Below are 6,453 nucleotides of genomic sequence, written 5' to 3'. Positions count from 1 at the left end.
GTCTTTTACCAAATAGGGCTATCTTCTGTATACCCCCCCCACCTTGTCACAACAGAACTGATTGGCTCAAACGCATCAAGAAGGAAAGAAATTCCACAAATTAACTTTTAAGAAGGCACACCTGTTAATTGAAATGCATTCCAGGTGACTACTTTATGAAGCTGATTAAGAGAATGCCAAGAGTGTGCAAAGCTGTCATCAAGGCAAAGGGTGGCTATTTGAAGAATCTCAAATATAAAATATATGATTTGTTTAACACTTGGAACTAGAAACAAGCATTTCGCTGCACCTGCTATAACACCTGGAAATTGTGGGTGTGTGTATGCAACCAATATACTTTGATTTGATTTTAATTTGATTTAGTTGACACACACGCGCACACACACACACACACACACAAACACACACACAGACACACACACACACACACAAATAAGCACAAATACACATGCACATGCTTACGGCCACATCTGTGCCCAAGCCTGTGCTCCTGCAGGCCCAGACAGACAAAGAAGAAGAAGGCTTAGACCAGGCAAAGACACCCATATGCTAGTTCCGTCTCCATGGCCCATAATCCTCCTGGCTTTCTGACTGGGATGCTCAGTTTCCTGTCCCTGGAAACACAAACACACACTATGGATGCACTAGACCTGCGTTCAAATACTATTTGAAAATCATTCCAAATACTAGTTGTGCTTGTTTGAGCTTGCCTGGTGTGATGGAACCAATAGAAAAGTCCCCAATGTGCAAACCCCGCCCACATGACACTCCAAGCTTAAAGTATTTGACATTTCAAATAGTATTGGTACCCAGGTCTGCAGACACTCTCCCTTGAAACACTGCTGGCCGGCCAGGCCATAGTGCTATGTGAGTAAATGGTCCTGGCAGTCTCCAAGCAGCTGTCTCTCTCCTCACACATCTCGTCAAAAGAAGAAGAGAGGAGAGAAGGGAGAGATGAGAGAGGACACCCAGCGAGGGATGCTTGGCTTAGGAGGGGCCCATTCACGGCCCATTGGCCACCCTGTCCGGTGGTGACAAGTGTGGACTGGATGGACACGCTGCGCTCACTTCCATCTCAGGAATAGCCCTGGAAGGTAGCCCACTTCTATAAATACAGTCTGCCATAAACAGAGGAGAGGTAGACCAGGTGAGGCCAGGCGAGTAGAGAGGAGGACACCAGCCAGGATGAGCGCCAGAGAAATCATCTTTGAAAGATTACATTGTGGGGGAAAGAAACAAGGAGAGAGAGACTTCTAGCAGGAATATTGTAGCGCAGTCCCTTTAAATGGGCGGGGTCCGGGATTCCTGGGAGCATGTGCTGTATAAGCCCCGCACCTTCTGGATCAGGATCGGATCCCTTCACTAGAGTGCTGTCAGTCAAAGCGTGGGACTGGGAGAGAGAGTGCTGGATGAGAAGACGATAGCTGCTTAGCGACATATTGCCTACCCAGTGTGGGACGGTTCCCAGGTCCCCCCTCCTGGTTGGCAGCCAGGCCCCATAAAATATGCCTGTTTTAGCCAGGGTTTGTTAGCGTTTCACACATGCTTTATAGCGTGGATTAGGGTACCAAACCCTCCAGGATCCGGATCATACAGTGATATGTGAAAGCGCCCTTAGATTTACACTAAGAATTTGGTTCATTGACAGTTGACACAGATAGGATTCATTCTTGACGCCCACATTAGAAGAAAATAAAAGAAACCAATCTAATACAGATACTGACATTGATGCCACATTTATATTCAAAACAGCATTACATGTAATGTATTCATTTGATTATGAAAGGAATATTATAAATATTTGATATATGTTCACGTCATTGTGTTTCTCATGTAGCATTTCCAAAGTCATAGTTAGAAGAGCAATAGTAGGCTTCTTAGTGTGCTGGAGTTTGGATGTACAGTACAGTAGACCAGGGTTTCCCAAACTCGGTCCTGCCTTAGCACTATACAGCTGATTCAAATAACCAACTCATCATCATGCTTTGATTATTTGAATCAGCTGTGTAGAGCTAGGGCAAAATACAAAAATGTGCACCCGGGGGGGCCCAGGACCGACTTTGCGAAACCCTGCACTAGATTACATAATTGGCATGGTAGATATGAAAAGTGGGAGTGGACCTCTGTAGGCTGGCCAGTGTTGGATTTCCGAAAATGCACGTAACCGCAATGGCTGCTGCTCTCTAGCCTCGACTCAATTTGCGCGGCTCCGTGAAAAACCGTTTCTTTGGCGAAAACTCGCAGAGCTCTTGTCAGACGCGCACTGTCTGACAAAGCAGACCTTCCAAATCGTTACACCCCTCGTCAAACGACAGAGAAACGACTTCGGAAAAGAAGCTCAGGACAAAACATCATCGGTTCAGGTTCGGACTTCCACCAACCAACACGTCGGTAGGAGGAGTCAACAGGTATTGACTGGCTTTTTATTTAGGCTACTGACAATGCGATTGTTCGGACGTGTGACAGGTAGACTAGATTCGGGAGAAGCCTCTCCATGTCTCCAACAGATGAACACTTGACACTGTCTAGTAGGTTATTAGTTCGAGGAGAGAGCTGAATGTGGTGTTTCAATCTATGTGCTGTCATGACTCCGTTTTCCTTTTCAGTTGTGCAGGAATAGCAAACTGAAGCTTTAGGAAGCCACATCTCGCCATTATGTGAACTGTCCAAATCTTATTTGTTGCGAGCCTTGACAGTTATATAGGTTGCCGCTACAACGTAACAAGCTTTGTCCATAGATGGAATCATTGCATCGTGCGCTTGTTCAGCCAACACCTCTCTACAGGATTTTTATGCAATTTCGTTTCAAAATTGATCGTTTTAAAGCATTAAAAACATTTTTGAATGTTTAGATGTCACATTGATGGCTGGGCTGCCACTCGAAACAGTTGTAGAAAATGGGGGGGGGGGCGGCAAGTGAGTTTTGCTGCTTTCATAACAAAGTGGGAGGTGGGAATTGACTGGACTGTGAAGTGGTAAATACCAGTTGGATGCATTCATGTGTTTTGAACTCATTGATAAGAGCAGATTGGCTAGTGGCCAACAAGCTGTGTAAACCATAAACAAAAATTACAGCTGTTATGCTTGTAAACTAATTATAGTGTTCAAAAACCATATTAATAGATTGCTTTTTATGAATAATGTTTTGTTGCATTTACCTGCAGAAAATGCTGTTATCTAAGTAATTTCCTTAGTAGGTGACGTCAGAGCATGTGAGAGCTCTGGATGATGAGTTTCCCTCCAGTAATTACCAGTTGGAGGCTTTTCAAGTGGATTTTTCCCAGTCATGTGGTACATTTCCACTTCACACTTGGTTACGAATGCAGCATAAAGGGTTTATCATAGTCCTAAACTTGAATGCATATGCACAGCAGTGTTCTAGAATATTGGACCTTTGGCTTTCATACTTTTCGAATTCTCTGCACAGCTCAAGTAATTTCTTCAACTGTCAGCACCAAATGAATTGAGGAGGTGCGTGTTCGGGCTATGTGTCCACCGTGGATGGTGGTCTCGGAGATGAGTAGCTATGTCACAATGGGACGCTGGACTATCGCGTCTCAGCGTCTGTGGACTATGATTTACGCTTTAGGCTGCCTGATACAGCCTACTTATGTGTCGGGTAGGTTTTTATCTGCCTTTCAATATGCATGTCATGATAGGTTGACTTGATGGGTTGACTTGATGGGTTGACTTGACTGTGGGACTTGACAGTAGTGCACCCCCCTTTTGACAAAAAAAATCGCAGCACCCCCACCCCCAAACATCTTCCTGTGGCTATGGGACTTGGGACATTTTACCTTGGAATATTATGGAATTTAGCCTAGTTCTTCTATACCCCCACTGTGAGTCAATGAATTCTGGGAAGTTACACTGCATGACACAACATTACGTTCGTATGTCAACTACTGAGTGTGTTTAAGAGCTTACTTTTTGTGTTCATTCAACACTCTAAAAATAAAAGGTTCCTGTATGTACTTTTAGGGGTTCCTCAGATTGTAAAACACGGGTGGAACCCCAAAAGGTGCTTCAAGGGAACTTTTCCCAAAATACATTTTTAAAAGGTTCCTCAAATAGCTTTCTAGGGTTTGAACCTTTTATGTCCCATGTATAATTATTATTATTATCATAATTATACAAATAACATTGAATGGTCAAGAAATTCACTTTATTGACTTTGAAAGTTACAGAAATCCAAATATGCAATCAATCAATAAAAACACAATAATAATTATTGTCATCAACTATACCAATCAAAAGACCCCAAATAAGTTTAGATACATGAAAAATATTTCATAGGTCAATAATAAAACTCATAGGCATGTAGAGACACTAACAAAGCATTAGCACATCGAATAACAGTTTGTAAGTGGTTTCTCATTCGAGTAATGTGGCTGTTACAACTGACCTCGCGTTACTTTGTGCTCTTGTCTCCCTTGTCCCTCTCCGCAGCAAAAAGTTTGCCATTCAACATTTGTTGGTAATTTACCACCCTCATCAAATCCAACAACACATTTCTGAATGCACATCATAGTGCTTTTCACTGATGCTGCATATTAAATATTAAAAAGGCAATGGGGGTCCATTGCCACTCCTAATCCCATGGAGATGTCCTCAGGCTCTTTAGTGAGTAGCTCCTCTCCATCCAGGAAGACTTGGACGTAGCTCTCATCCGCAAAGGGATTCCCATCTATTCTTATGGTAGGTGATGGGAACTTTACACACTGTAAGAAATACAACATTTTAATAAGATTTAAGGTTACTCAAGTCATATTTCAAACAGTAAGTTAACAACTGAGTACACCTTACACATTATCACTTCTAATGTTGCATATATTTATTTGTCTGCTGGAAAATACTGTACATCAAATTTGATTTGTCACATGCGCCGAATACAACAGGTGTAGACCTTACCGTGAAATGCTTACTTACAAGCCCTTAACCAACAATGCAGTTCAAGAAATAGAGTTAAGAAAGTCTTTACTTAATAAACTAAAGTAAAAAATAAAATAAAAAGTAACACAATAAAATTACATAACAATAAATAAAGGGGGGGTCAATGTAAATAGTCTGGGTGGCCATTTGATCAATTGTTCAGCAGTCTTATAGCTTGGGGGTAGAAGCTGTTAAGGAGCCTTTTGAACCTAGACTTGGCGCTCCGGTACCGCTTGCCGTGCGGTAGCAGAGAGAACAGTCTATGACTTTGGTGACTGGAGTCTTTGACAATTTTTTCGGCCTTCTTCTGACACTTCCTAGTATATAGGTCCTGGATGGCAGGAAGCTTGGCCCCAGTGATGTATTGGGCCGTACGCACTACCCTCTGTAGCGCCTCACGGACGGATGCCAAGCAGTTGCCATACCAGGTGGTGATGCAACCGGTCAGGATGCTCTCGGTGGTGCAGCTGTAGAACTGTTTGAGGATCTGGGGAACCATGCCAAATCTTTTCAGTCTCCTGAGGGGGAAAAGGTGTTGTCGTGCCCTCTTCACGACTGTCTTGGTGTGACGTACAGCCCACTTGGATCTACTTTGAGGAGGTAGGGGAGGAGCAAAATGGCTACAGTGACCTTGAGACCTTTTAATTGGAGGGTGTGTCATAAAAAGGCTGGATTAGAATAAATAGATTAGAACGGCTTCGTGCTGTAGAGGGTACATAATCTGTCATTACATTAAATGTAATTATGGGACCAAGGTCAGAGGTTAGTCAATTTCATAACTAGCGATTGTCTCGTTATGCTGCTGGAAATGTGATAGAATAAACAATGTGAGAAGAAAATATCCAAGCCAGAACATTATGGTCTGGGTAGGCACAATCTGGTGTAAAAAAAGGTTATTAGTGTGTGAATTAATGTGAGTAGGAAATTTAAGAATTCCTACAAATCCCCTCCACGTGTGGTCTCTCAACGAGGAGTACTTCTTAATGAGCGCTGTGCACACATCCATGTATTGCTGGGTAATGGGGTACCTAAAGCAAAATAGAAGCATACAAGATTACATTTAGATTAATACAAATGACATTGATTGATGGTGTTGATGATCATCAAGTAAAAGTTGAGTATGTGCTATGCTATCAGCTGCAGAATGGAGAGGGAGAATATAGAAGACAGAGACAGGAGTAACAGAACATACAATAATCACACTGTAAATACATTCATTCACCATTCGGTTAGTATTGGAAAAGACTAAGGAATAACATAGAACACACTATAATCACACTACGAATACATCCAAAGACTTTGTAGATGCTAAATAGTTGGTAGATCCATAGTGAGCTTTAAACATTGTCTTGCTTTAGTCTGAAATGCAGAAGACAGAACGCCCCAATACACCAACATGAAAGACATATATTAGGAACATAAACAACAATCTTTTTGTGCAGTTTAACAGCCTAGATTGGGTAATCTGTGTCTCTGTGTGTGTCTTACCTGTTTTCTGAGGTTGCGTTTATCTATCAAAGC

The 6,453-nt window shown here is 42.3% G+C and overlaps 1 protein-coding gene across 1 annotated transcript in view; it reads left to right on the top strand.

The window, feature by feature from the left end:
- The first annotated feature begins 2,176 nt into the window (after positions 1 to 2,176).
- Positions 2,177 to 6,453, top strand: part of LOC121569690 (retinoic acid receptor alpha) — a 217,917-nt gene continuing 213,640 nt past the window's right edge. Inside the window, exon 1 of the mRNA XM_041880837.2 lies at positions 2,177 to 2,408. The gene's annotated coding sequence lies outside the window, so the exon portion shown is untranslated. The remainder of the gene's footprint in view (positions 2,409 to 6,453) is intronic.

The sequence above is a fragment of the Coregonus clupeaformis genome, unplaced genomic scaffold, assembly GCF_020615455.1.
Source record: "Coregonus clupeaformis isolate EN_2021a unplaced genomic scaffold, ASM2061545v1 scaf0027, whole genome shotgun sequence".
Taxonomy (NCBI): domain Eukaryota; kingdom Metazoa; phylum Chordata; class Actinopteri; order Salmoniformes; family Salmonidae; genus Coregonus; species Coregonus clupeaformis.
The sequence above is the reverse complement of the archived record's forward strand: the minus strand, read 5'-3'. Positions and strand labels throughout refer to the sequence as shown.